The sequence below is a fragment of the Vicugna pacos genome, chromosome 17, assembly GCF_048564905.1.
Source record: "Vicugna pacos chromosome 17, VicPac4, whole genome shotgun sequence".
Classification (NCBI taxonomy): Eukaryota; Metazoa; Chordata; class Mammalia; order Artiodactyla; family Camelidae; genus Vicugna; species Vicugna pacos.
Window position 1 is genome coordinate 55,554,233 of NC_133003.1, and position 13,885 is coordinate 55,568,117.

The window sequence follows — 13,885 nt, forward strand, 5'->3', positions numbered from 1 at the left end:
AAATTTCCAGAGCAGGAGAAGGCTGAAGCACAGCTCGGGCAGGGACGCCTGGCCATCACTCATCCCCTGACTTCTGTCACTGGGTCCTTACCATCCTTGCCTCTCACCTCTGGGAGAGCCTGCGACACCCTGGTTAGGGGTGTGAGGGACAGAGGGCATGGCTCTGCGGGTCCAAGCAGTGACCACAGACCTCGGGCCAAGCCAGGCGTGCCAGGGCACTGAGGGGTCAGGATGGAGGCGTAGCTTGGAGACTTGAAGCAGCAGGTTCGTGAGCAAGAGGGGTCTGTCTGGCCTCCACCAAGCCAAGCCACTGACTGTCAGGGCCTGGGCCAGGGCCCAGGCTCCCATTCGCTGGGCACTGCCCTCTTCCACAGTGACTCACAACCACATATGCAGTCTCCAGCAGTGGGAAGGGGAAGTGGGAGGGGAGAGTTCGTGTCTCTGCCCATGGGGCTGGAACCCAGAGACCCGAGTCAGTCACCACCCTTTGTGGGTCTCTGTTTTCTCCTCACCATCAAGAGTTTGGCCGAAACAGCCTCTGAGGTGTCCTGGGGTTGAGGGGGGCGGGGAGAAGTCTGAACCCACAGGTCTTCTGAGGCACAGACTCTGGCAAGGCAGGTGAAATCAGCTGCTCCCTGACCAGTGGTACGAGGCCAGGGGCAAGTGGCACGCCCCAGGCCACTGACATGGCCCCAGGACTTCCTGGCCTTCCTGGCCTTCCGGGAGCAGCGCCTGTGATCCTCTGGCTAATACAATAGGTAACTTCATTAAGTGCTTACTGTATACCAGGCATGGAGCTAGAAGCCCACCCTGCGGAGGTTTGCCATATGCCAGGCAGGGTTCCCCGTGCCAGACAGCCTCCTCTCACTTAAACCATGCTGCTTCCCAGTGATGTGGGCACTTCTGTGGTGCTGTGATGGGAGCGAATCCGTGACACAAGACCAGCCACCACGGGAAGGAGCGCTCAGAGAGCCAGAGAGCCCCTGGACATGGAAAAGGTAACTGAGGCTGACCAGCTGCATGGACACGTGCGAGACCCACATCGAAGGACAGATGGAGAGTGTGGAAGTACACTGCCGGGCTCAGTGTCCGCTGGGGAGGAATCGGGTTCACGTTCAGAAACAGCAGGTGGAAAGCACCTCCCCAACCAGGCCCGATCCTCTGGGTTCGCGGACCCGGACGAATGACAGGGTTAATCAGTCACTCCCGCTCGGCTGAAGTCCTCCAAGGTCAGCACGGGTCCTTCAGGCCAACCGGAGCCTGCTCGCTCCTCCGCATTCCCCAGGGCCCCTGTCCTGTGAGCCCAGGGTCAAACCACAAGGATCCAACGCTGGGGCGGGGACTGGGCCACTGATGGGCACACTCAGGCTGGCTTCGCATGGAGGTGGAGTCCTCGCAGGAGGCCGGGCTCCGGTGAAGACACCGAGCAGGATCCGCCACTCTGCTTGACACTCGCCACTGGCCCGAGCCGGGAGGAATTCCTCTTCACTTCACAACAGTGAGGGACACACTGGCCCAAGTGAAGTAAGACGCTCACAGAATGTGGAAATGGCCAGTCCATGCCACGGCAAATTTCCAACCTCACCACTGATCAAAGAAACGCAAATGAAAACAAGGTAGCCTTCCATGCAGTTGACAAGGGTCATCTACAGTTGCAACACTGTTGGAAAGAGGTTAAGCTGGTACATTCCCAGAATGCAGACTTGTATTACGTGCATCACTCAGGAGTTGCAGAGTCTCCTCTTACAGCCTGATCACAAGGAAATGATCAGATTCCCAGTTAGATTTGTGTACTATTCTTCCCAACATTACTCACAGCTGAGAAAAACTGGAAACCAGCTAACGTCCGACAAAAGGAAAACTGATAATGAACTATGCCCCACTGGTGCATTGGAATATCATTTATTTATTTAAGTCAGGTTTTAAAAAGACTATTTGATGAAAGTTAAAGTGAAAAAAGCAGAACGCAAAACTCTATAAAGGAATTACTTTACACATGATTATGTGAAGAAAAAATAGATTTATAGAAAAAACTAGAAATAAACATAAAAATATTTACAGGGATGATTTTTCAAAATATTTGCATTAGAGTAATGGGATTACAAATTATCTTTAATATTATGTTTTTCACTTTTCCAGGTTTTCTACAATGAATACATATATTACTTTTATTACCAGAAAAAAAATGGCTTTGATGTATGTCTGACTGTGCAACTTAGCACGCTATTTTAAAAATAGTTTTAAATTAGTATAAAAGTTAATGTTCTTAGTTCCCAAAATGTCAGAAAATATAGACAGGTACAAAAAAGAAAAAAGAACATTCATAATCACATCACTGTTAACATTTCTTGCCATATTACAGATATGGAAATAAACTGTTTTAGAGCCTTTTAAAAAAATTGTGGCTAAAAACATGAAGTTACCCTCTTAGCCATTTAAGTGTACAGTGCAGTGGTGTTAATTACACTCACATTGTTGTGCAACCGTCAGCATCATCTAGTTCTAAAATTTTTCATCTTCCCAAACTGAAGCTCTGTCGCCATTAAACACTAACTCCACACACTCCCCCACCCCAGGCCGGCCCCTGGCGCCCACCCCTCTGCAAGTCTGACTCCTCTAGGGCCCCTGTACGAGTGGGGCCATACAGCGTCCGTCCTCCTGTGACGGCTCACCTCACTGCGCACCTTGTCCTCAAGTTTCATGCACGTTGCAGCGGGTCAGAATTTCCTTCCCTGTCGAGGCTGAATAATATTGCATTGTATGTATGGACCACATGTTTTTTCTACTCATCCACCAGTGGACACTTGGGGTGCTTCTGGGGTCTTTTTAAAGAGAATACGTGTGCACTTCTTTCTATGCCAGTGATGATAGGTTGACAGCAGGAATTTAGAAGAGGTGCCTGGAGTTCTGTAGAGCTGGCTGTGTCACTGTTTAGCAAATCCATTCTTGAGGGACATTTACGTGGCTTCCAGGTTTTCACTCTTCTAAACAAAACTGCAATGAATCTCCCCAGTGTACCTGTGTCTCCTTGTCCCGTTTCTTAGAGAAAAACTTGAAAAGTGAGACTTCTGAGCCAAGGGGTATGTTAGATTTGGCTTGTCTGTGACCAGCTCATCCTCCAGAAACCGTGATGGTCTAACCCTGCTGCCAGTGAGTCCCAGCCCCCATCTCCTGCACTTCATCAGCGCCGGATATATCAATTCATAAAAACTGACAACTTTTTGGTCAGTTTTTGCCAGTGTGACAGTTTTGTTTTAGTTTGCATCCCCTCGATGTTCGGAGAGGTTGAATGTGTTCGCTTATTTCACCGGCAGCTGTGTCTCTTCTGCGCAGGGCCTCTTCCAGCCCTCTACCCTCTGCAGCCGTCTGGATCTTTCTCTTCCTGGCAGGCATATGGACTCCGTGGTCACGTATGTGACTCCCACATTCCTGGAGCTGCAGGAGTCCTTTATCTATGCAGCCAGATGCAGTCGTGGATTCTGCCTGTGGCAGCACGTCTTGCGGGGACGCGCACAGATGTCACACCCCGCCCATGCACACCATCCTGGTTCAGTGTTTCTGGTGGTGTGTGAGGTCGGGCCTGGGTGCCGGCCCTTCCTTCCTCGTCAGCACCTGCCTGCAGCACTGGGCCAGCACATGATCCACCTGCGAGAGGAGACTCTCCTTCTCTGACCCTGAGCCAGGTGCACAGCCTCTCCCACCAGCAATGGTTCTCAGGAGAGGCTCCCAGGTGAGGGGGCAGATGGTGGCTTTTTAAGCATTGCCACCGTCCCAAGTAACAGACCACGAGCCACCGTGGAATGAGCAGCTGCTTGTCCACAGCCACACCAGCAGCACTGCCCACAGTCTGGGATGATTTTTTTTTACCAGCGGCAAGCCGCCCGTTGGTCTGTCAGCAGGTCCAAGGCGGTGAGCACTGCCCTCTCGGTCCTCACATCAGGCACTGCCATCCGGACTCCTCGGCTGCAAGAGGGGCGTGCCCAGAACACAGCCCACAGCAGTCAGAGGCAGGACCAGGGTATCCCAGTGCATTTTGGAGAGCTTTCTGCCCCGGGCTCCCATCAGGTGGTATCAGCCCCACAGGCCATCAGTGCTGGTGGCTGGGAGGGCAGGGAGGGGGGCGCAGGGAAGGTAAGGGGTTGCAGATCTGACCCCCAAGGCCCTCAGCAGTCCCTGCACGTTCGACTGTTTCACCGGCACCCTGCCTACTCCTCTGGGTCCCACCTCCATCCTGGGTCACCAAGCCTGCTGGGCACCCTGGGAATCCACCTCTGCAAAACCACCCTGTCCAGGCTGCACGCATGGTCCACCTGCTCACTCACTGTGTGCTGGGAAGTGTCTGGGGGAAAGCGGTTAATGGTAGAGGCGAGGGCCTCCTTCCTGGGAGCTTTCATTCCTGAAGGATAAGCAAGGAGATGAGATAACTGCAGTTGGTCTGTGCCCAGCGGCTGCACACGTGTTTTCAGTGAGGCAGTGTCTTCTGTGAAATCCGTGCACAGCAAGTGAGCCGAACAGCAGGAAAGGTGCTCAGTGAAGAGCCAGTGTCCCCACCGGCCACTTGCCCCAGCTCCCCTTCCCAGAGACCACCGCTGCAGCCGGTCCCGTGGACGTGCTGAGCGGAGAAGTATGAGCATTTTTAAAACAAAATGGACTCCAGCGTACACTCACTGTCTAATGGCCTCTCTAAGGTTGTTCCGCTTGGGCAGGTGGGGACTCCCCTACCCCTCCGGCACTCCCCTGTGCAGGAGCTGGGCAGAGGCTCCTGGGTCAGACTCCAAACCCCTCACCCTGGAAGTGCCAGGCACACCCGCAGCCCTGCCCCAGCTCCTACTCCTCCTGCAGGGGCACAGCAGGGCGAGGTGAGACACCACTGCCTCCCCTGCAGGGCCACCCCCTTAGGGTGACTGCTCTGCTGATGTTCCTGCATCTTCTCCAGCCTCAGGCCACCCTTCTTCCTCAAGATCAAAACTTCTTCAACCACCTGGACATGGGCCTTTATCTGGTCCGGGTCCTGGCTAGAACTTTCTTCCACGCCTGTGGCCACTTCTTGCAAAAGCAAATGTTTCTCCTACAGCACTGGGCATGTTGCCACGGTGGGAAGGCCAGGGAAAGCCAGGGGCTTAGACAGCTAGGGCCCCAGAGGTCAGATGTGGTCTGTGGATGGGGCGCTGGGGGTGCGCAGCCAGCGGCATGGGGATCTGGGGTGCAGGCTGCCCCCTCCGGGGCAATGACTCTCCAACATGTGCCAGCATCTGTCCCAGCTGGAGAGCAGGAGGTAGGCAAACAGTCTCAAGCCTCAACCCCAGAAGAGCTGATCTGGGACCTGAGGCTCTGCATTTCAGGAGACACTCACCTGATTCTGAAATCCACAGTCCAGCCAGTACTACCCAGAGTCATCGCCAGGGGCCGGGTGCCGCCTGGGCTTTGGGGCCACAGCAGCAAACACACAGGCAAAGACTCCTGCCCTCTGGAGCTTGCCTTCTGCGGGGGGAGATGAAACAGTGCAAAGACCCAGGCAGTAAGCCACAGGACAGGTCAGAAGGGAGGCAGGCTTTGGAGAAATGAGCGGTAGAGAGGCGAGGCCGTCCCACGGGCCGGCAGGAGGCATGGGCCGAAGTTTGGAATGGGCAGTGGGAGAAGCCCTGCTGAGAAGCTGGCAGCAGCCTTGAGGGAAGAGGAGGCAGGCAGCCTGGAGCAGCTGCAAAATGGGGGCTTCAGTGTCGCCACAGCAGTGGGGGCATCACGGGAGGGATGGGATACGTGAGGGAGCAACCAGACCAAGTCCAGATTCTTGAGGTCTGAGGCAAAGCAGCACCACCTGTGAATCTGGAACAGGCCCCCCGGCTCCTTTTGACTCGCCTAACTCCAGCCAGTCCCCTCACGGTCCTTGTGTGCAGGGGGAGACAGAGGCACAGAGAGGTGCATTGAATCCCCCCAGGCCACACAGCTCGAACTGGGGCCCCGGCTCTTGACAAGCCACACCTTTCAGGCAGGAAAGTCACAAACCCGCCCTGAGGGAAGACTTTGTCAAGAAAACAGAGCACTGGGCCCTCATGAGAGGGGTGGGCCAGCAGGGGTTGGAGTGTTCAGCAGCAGCGGTAAGGAGCCAGTGGCCTGGGGGAGGCGAGCACTGCCCGGAGGGATGCCTGATGACGGAGGTGGGCCTGCAGTAGGGTCTCTGGGGGCTGCTGACCCCCTGGAAGGCAGAGCAGTGTCCAGGCAGCTGCGCCTGGCTCAGAGCCTCGCTGGCCGTGTGGCCTCGTAGGCTTTGACCCCTCTGGGCCTCAGTTTTCCTCCTCTGTGCAATGGAGAAGAAAATGCCTGCTCTTCGAGGAACCTCCTGGCCCTGGGCTGGGAGTCTGCAGCAGCCTCTGCCTCTGGCAGAAGAACCCACACAGTGGTTGTGAAACCCTTTTGTCTTCTTTCCCAGAAGGTTTCTGTCGCTCTGAGGGTAACTTTGAAGCTTGCAGTCTTTAAAAGTCTTTCTCATTCCCAGGAAGCTTTTGGGGTTTGGGTGTTTTATTTTGAAATGTATGAAGTTTTCATATTCATTTAAACTGGCACATTGGAGGCGCTGTCCATCCATGCCGGCTCCCTCCTTCTAGCTCCCTCTCACCAGCCACACCCAGTGCCCTCCCTTGATTCCCATCCGGCTCCCCTCAGGAGGCGCCCTCTACTTGGTCCTCTTCTCCTAGAGGAGGTGGACTCACGCCCTCACCCCCACGGTCTCTGTCCCAAGGGCGCCTTCCCCTCCAGAACTAATCCGCACCCACCCACCCTCCCAGCCCTCGTCAGGCCTGGCTTCCCCACCACCTCTCCTCCTGACGGCTGCCCACCATCTCTCTCCAAGAGAAGATTAGCTCTCTGAGGGGAGGGGTTTCTGCTTCTTTTGTTCTTGGCTGCATTCTAGGCATGCCCAGCTGCTGGCAAGTGCTCAAGGATTCTTTCTTGAAGGCCGGGGAGTAATCCCACCCTACTCGGGCAGGGGCCCAACCTCAGGAGGCATTCTGAAGCTTCACCTCCTTGGCACCAACACCAGCACCGGCCCAGACTCATGCCAGGGCAGATAGGGACCCAGCTGGGCCCAGTTCTGGGTTCCCTAGGGCTTCCGCACAGTACCCGCTCCTCCCCGGGTGACCTCCCCTTCCTGCTTCATCTGGGTCCATGGTGACCACACAGCTACAGCTGCACTCGTGGTTGTCAGCAAGCTGTGAAGGTTCCGGAGCCCAGCGGCTCTGCCAGGCCCCTATGTCTGGATCTTGCCTCCTGAAGCCTCAAGACCTGGCTCCTCAGCTCAGCTCAGCAAATGTGCCCTAAGCTGCAGCCCCGGACCGAGCTGAGGAAGGACGAGGTCGCACTTCCTGGGGCGCCCGGTGCCAGGCGCGAGCAGGCAGAGGTGAGGCGGGCGGGGGAGGCTGCCGCACATCCCGGGGCCAGCACAGGCCTCCCAGGGCTTCTCCCTCCACCCCCAGCCACCTCCAGGTCACTAGCCAGACCCACCGCTGGTCCTCCATCCTTCGGGAGAGCTCCGAATCCAAGTGTGCTGCTGGAAACAAACAGACGTCAGGGCGCCGGGAACGTGTAGGGTACTCCCTCTCTTTCACATCAGCTTAAAGTACATTCAGACTGACCGACTAGATCACGATCTCCTCAGGGGCAGGGAATGCAGACTTCTCGGCACAGCCTCAAGGCTGCTTAGCGAGTCGCTGGCATGAAGCACTGGGAGTGGGGGGCAGTCGCACAGGCTACAAAACAAATACCCACACCTTAGTGACTCATAACAGTGACAACATTTATTTTGCCCACAAATCTTCAATTGAGTGGGCTCAGCGGGGACGGTACACTTCTGCTCAGCTGGATGATCTGAAGTCTGGGAGCTGAAATTACCTGAAAGATTGGTCACTCACACCTGGGGATGATGCTGAGTCTTGGCTGAGGTCTCAGCTGGGGTGACCAGGTGGACACCCACTCACAGCCTCTCCACGTGGCCAGGGCTTCCTCGCAGCACGGAGGCTGGTTCCCAGGCCTGAGAGCCAGGAGGAAACCCTACCATGGCTCTTGACCTACCCTGGGAGGTCCTACAACCTGACTTCTGCCACCTTCTGTCCGTCAAGGCAGTCCCCAAGGCCCGCCGAGGTTCAGGGGTCAGTTGTCCTGACAGAGAGCAGGAAGGCTCTGGAAGAGCATCAGGGGTGGGGCATATTATGTGTCATGGGGGGCTGCAAAAGGCCTTCAACATCCAAGGAGAAAAGTTACTCCTGTCAGGAATTCTGCACTCAGCTAAGCTGTCAATCAGGTGACTGTTTGGAAATGCAAGTTCTCTAAAGTTTACCTCCTGTGACTTTCTCTCAGAAATCCACTAGAAGAATCTTCCACCAAAACCAGAAAGATCAGGGAAGCAGAAGACATTTTCTTGCCTGGAAGGAGGAAAGGCAGTCCTAACGTGAGAACTACCCAGGAGGCCGAGAGATCTGGGTAAGAGCAGGAGAGTGGGCAGTTCCCGGAGGGATCTACGCAGGGAAACACCCACACCTAAGGCACTGCTGGAGTATCTTGTGCCCTGAGGAAACGATATTTAGAGCAGCTGTAACAACGAATGATCATGACATTTCAATGAAATGGATGCAATGAGACCAACGGAATAAAATAGGGCCTGGACGGAGGCATATGTATAGATAGACCCTTCATACACGGCCGCGATCACAGTGCAGACGGGGGAAGGACAGACTTTGATAATATGGTCCCGCAGCAATCCACTAGCCAGCGGGGGAGAAGTAAAATCGAGCCTCTAGCTCACACTGTGCACACGAGTAATTTCCAGGTGGATTAGAGACAAAAGTGTGGTGAAGGCAACTCTGTAAAGTCTTTAGAGAACGAAGATGTTGGTCACACACAAATATGACAAGGGATGAGTGTCCACAGTACAGAGAACTCCTGTTAAGTCGACAGGGAGAAGACAGCGGCTCCATAAGAAGAGTCAGGACTTCCAGAGACACTTCATGAAACAGGGAGGCTGAGCACCAAGAAGCACATGGAAAGGATTCTTGCAAACTAAACCCACAGTGAGATGGGGGTCCCACCAGACCTGCAGAAATTACAGCCAGACAACCCGGAGCGCTGGTAAGGCCGTCGACCCCACAGAACTTAAATCCGTGTTGGTGAAGTGCAGGCTAGCACAACCACTGTGGAAACAGCCTAGGACCAGCCGGGAAAGCGGAACAGACACGCGTCTTCTGACCACGCAGCTTCACTCAGTCAAGACAAACTCTCCTATCTGTGCCTCAGGAGACACAGCAAAGTCGGTTTTAGGAGTGTTGTTTGTAATGAACGAAATCCAGATGAAGCAGATCAACAAACTGTGCTGCATCCGTAGGATGAGATGCCACCACGTCGGGGTGGAAGTGGCGAGCCACAGGCACAAGCGTCCGTGGAGGCAAACCTCCCCGTGCTGAGCGGCAGGGCTGGTCCCCCAGAACAAGGGCAAACGCTTGGTTCCCACAACGTCCACCCGCCAGGTGCCAGGCAGGACTACACATCCTCTCGGAATGCATACGTGGATGACAACACTAAAAGCCAGGGGACACACGTCTAGAAGGTCAGAACGGGGACACCAGGGGATTTCTGAGGAACTGGCAGCAGTCTGGTTTGTAACCTGGATATCTGTTCTTTTTAAAATTGTTATTCTTTGAATTGTACATAATATTTATACAGCCTTCTGTGTAACTTCCGTATTTCATAATTCAAAAAAAAGGAAAGATGAAGGTGGAAAATGGTGTGTTCAATTTCAGGAAAAACAGAAGAAGTACAAGGACGTCTCAGAAGGGACCCACACTGATGCAGTCGGAACAAGGTGAAGTAAAGACTGACCCCCACCCTGAATCAATGACAGTGGGAGGCTGATGAATAGAAGCTCCCGGGCTGTGCCCGGAAATGAGATCTCCCCCAAAGCAGGGAGCGGACTGATGTGTATCTAAAACTGATATATCGAGAACTCACAGTTTAAACATATCGTTTAGAAATATGAAGAAAGATACTGGAAGAAGCACCCAGAGGAATGTGGGGAGGGGGCAGGGAAGTGCTGATTTTCATTACATGGTGTAAATAGACAGTTGCTGAACAAACACTTCACAGTTGCTCGGGAGGATGCAGACAGGCCCTTGAGAAATGTGTATTGAAGTGATACTTGGGATTTTCTCCCCATCAAGTGGGCAAAAATGAGAAAGACTGATAATACTCAGCGCCGGTAAATGTGGAAGAAGTTAACATTTTCCTACACCATTGGTGGAGGTGAAATTGGCACAGCAAACAAAACCAAACAAACAAAAAACACAACCAGAGGGCAACTCAGCAGCACCGATCTGGATTTGGATAGAGACAACCACTCCGTACAGGTGTGTGCAGAAGGGCAGAGGGAAACTGGGAGCAGCGGGGCGGAGTCTCCAGTGGACCTGCCCTTCCACACAGACATGCGTGGCCACTGCTTCCTCAGCCTGCGAGGGAAAGTCTCCTAGCTTCACCGGGCATGGCCAGGCTGGGAGAGGAGCAAGCAGTCTCTCCACAGGCTGCTGGAACAGCAAGTCCCATCCAGGTGTGGGTGTGATGATCCCATCCCCTAAAGGATGCCTGCCTGCTGCAGAGCTGAGGGTCCCTGAGGGATGCAGGATGGGGCGGACACCACAGCCTCCACTTTGCCCTCCTTCACTGGTGTCACTGGGCTTTCTACACTCACAATGTACTTGTGAATTAATTGTCTGTTTTTTTTTTTTTTTCCGTGTTTTAAGTGCCTACGAGTCCAGGGCTGGGTTTGGAGTTGGTTCAGATTGGGGTTGGGTTAGGTTTTATTGCTGTTGGTTTCAGGGGTGCTCTGACTAGTGTCAGAAGATGAGGGTTTGGCGTTGGAAATGAGGTTATCACTAAAAGGCCCAACAGAGTTGGGATAAAAATGCCTCTGGTTAGTGTGTGGGGAGGATGGAGTTAAAATGTGAGCCTGACACAGGACTGGGAATAAAAGTGATTGGAGGAGCCAAGGCTGGGACACTGGGCTGGGGCTGGAGTCGGAGACTAGCTTCTGATTTCCCAACAGGCTAGCCAGGCGGCAGGAGAGTGAGGGCGTTCGCATCTGCGCGAAGGGGCCGCACAGACTCCGACGTTCTACCCCCCTCTCCCCGCCCCCCGGCAGTCTGCAGCAGTCCGGAGGGGCGCCCTGGGGTCCCCCGCTGGACGCAGAGCCCATGGTGGCCGCTTCCTCATCCGCGGGGCGCAGGAGGCGAGCGGGACCCCTGCGCTGCGCTCCCACCCCCGGGGCCAAGAGTGGAACCGCGGGGAACCGGCTCGCCCAGTGCCAAGGTCGCGTTTGCGCGCTCCCACCTTGACGTGCGCTCTGGGCGCAGCTTCTCTTGAACTTGTTTACCAGCCTGCGTCACCCGGAACATTTCGCCGCTGCCTGGGACAAAAGGTTCCCTCCTGTGAATCTTCCTGGGCTGAAAGGGCATTCACCAGGGACTGGTACTCAAACTGGTGCAGGACGACACCTAGTGGTGGCTTAGGCAGCGCGCACCCGCTGCTTTGCCCACTTGTACTCCGCCCACACCTAACACCTACCCGGTCTGTGCACCAGCCATCCCCTCGTCCCAGCAGATCTGATGGGGTTTTGCCTTCTTTGTGATCCCTGCAAGTGATGAAAGGCCCCCATGACGGTTGACCAGCCCTCTGTGGCCTGGCCTCCACCTGCCTGCCTCTTCCTGGGGCCACCTGGGTCCTCCTTCACAACAGCGCCTTCGCCGCCACACACTCTGCACCCAGCCACAGATGGTACTCAGGCTCACAGTTTCCTGCTCCTCCTACTCCCCTGCGGCCCTGTTCAGGCCTGTGCACCCTTCGTGATGCTCTGTGATGCAACTGAATTGACTCTGGGCCCCAAGACCTTAACACTATTCACCCTGCGCTCTCCCCAGACGCCAATCAAATGAGCTGTCCACCTGAGCTGTCAGGAAAGCAGTCTGATAATGGTGACATAAAAATCATGCCAGGCCAGAGCCCTGCAAGGGCCCATGAGGGCACTGGGGTGGGAGGGGGAAGGGCCCTGAGAGGGAGGTAGGATGGTGTTTCAGACTCCCTTCCAGGACTTGACCGCTTCCCCGGCACCAGCAGTCGGAGACAGGGAGACCACAGCTGGAATGGTGGCCAACGGCCACGCGTAGTAGGTGACTCAGAAGCGGCATGCGTGGTCCGTGTGGCCCATGAAAAGCACAGCACACCATGGGGTAGACTTTCCTTATATCCTGCAACCTTGGAGCTGAGGGAGGAGAAAAAGGAGAACTGGACGCAAGAGGCCTGGGTGAGCGAGGCGTCTGACCCCCTCAGTGCCTGTCCAGCCCTGAGTGGGAGTCCCTGAGAACTCTCCCGCATGTCCGCTGGCTGCAGGGCTGTTCCTTCTTGCTTCCACTGTAAGCCCCCGGACATCCAAGGGGTATCAGTGGATGTATCCAGGGCCACCCACATCTGCTTCCGTGAGCTGCACACACCTGAGAGAGGGTTCTAAAGTCAGCTTGAGTTATGTGGGCCCAGATGTCAGGCCACCAGAGGCCAACAAACACAGGGAGGACTGGGGAGGGATGCTGCCTGGCTGAGCAACCGACAGAGTCCCTCTCCAGCGAGGCCCCATGATCTGGCCCTCCCTAGCCACCTGAACACTGTCTCTCCCTAGGCAGGTGGGAAGAAGCATGCATGGTAGTTAACAGGCTGGGCTGTGGAGTCAGACTGCCTAGGTTTGAACCCCGGTCTGCCTCCTATGGGTTGTAGTTGTGGACAAACAGCTTCATGTCTCTGATCCCCAGCTTCCTCACAGAGACCATGGCCACCGTGCTGGGATGCCTGTAGATCTCCCCAGTCACACATGCCTCAGACCATTCTGTGACACAGGCAGATCAGCATTTATGAGGCCTAACTAGGTGCTGGGTTCTGCACTAACCGTACAACATTCCGCCCAGGTCATTATTATTGTTCCCACTTTTTAGATGGAGAAACAGAGGCCCAGAGCACTAAAGGAAACTGCCCAAGGTCACACAGCCAGTGAGGGACGGAGCTAGGATTTGGAGGCAGCTTGGACTGATGTCCCACCCTATGCCCTGGGTCACCAAGGTCTCCTGCCTCTGTCCCATGGGTGTCAGTCAGGGCACTGGCTATACACATGGCGGGAGTAACTAGTTGCCAAAATTGGACTGAACGGTGAAGCCATCAGAAATTAGCAAGAGCAGGCAGCAGGCCCAGGGAGAAGGTGATGTTTCTGGCCCAGAAGCCAGGGCTCCCGGCCAGGCTGGAACCATGGCAGGCCCACTGAGGCAGCCATGGCGAGGAGCCATTGGAAGCAGAGGAAGGGGATAGATGCCCTGGCTCCCCCATGTCTCCCGCCCTCCACTCTCTCACCCACTGGACCTACCCAGGATCTGGGGGCACAGGGCTAGGAAGTGTTGGCAGATGGACCCAGAGGATGCAGTCTGTGACCACGCAGAGCAGCACAACGGAACATCCAAAGATTACAGTTAACTCAAGAAAACCAGACATCTCAAGTGACTGAGTTTAGCGCTATTCTATGTATGGGAAGATGCAAGAGTCTGGGCTCATTAAAATCATTCCTTTGATGTGCACCTCGGCTGTCTAGGGCCAGTGTCCTGGTTTTCCTTCCCATCCTGAGACCCTTCAGGGGGCTGCAGTGGCTGACGGCTCCATGGCCAAAACATCCTTTGCTTAATGGCAGGAGACGTTTTTCATCCACACTTTTCATCCGGTTAGATGGGTTAGGCTGAGACTGAGCGTTCCAAAGCAGGCCAGGCTTTCGGGAGGGTTTTTCTTCTTTCGCAGCGGAAGCAGAGACCAGAACACACGC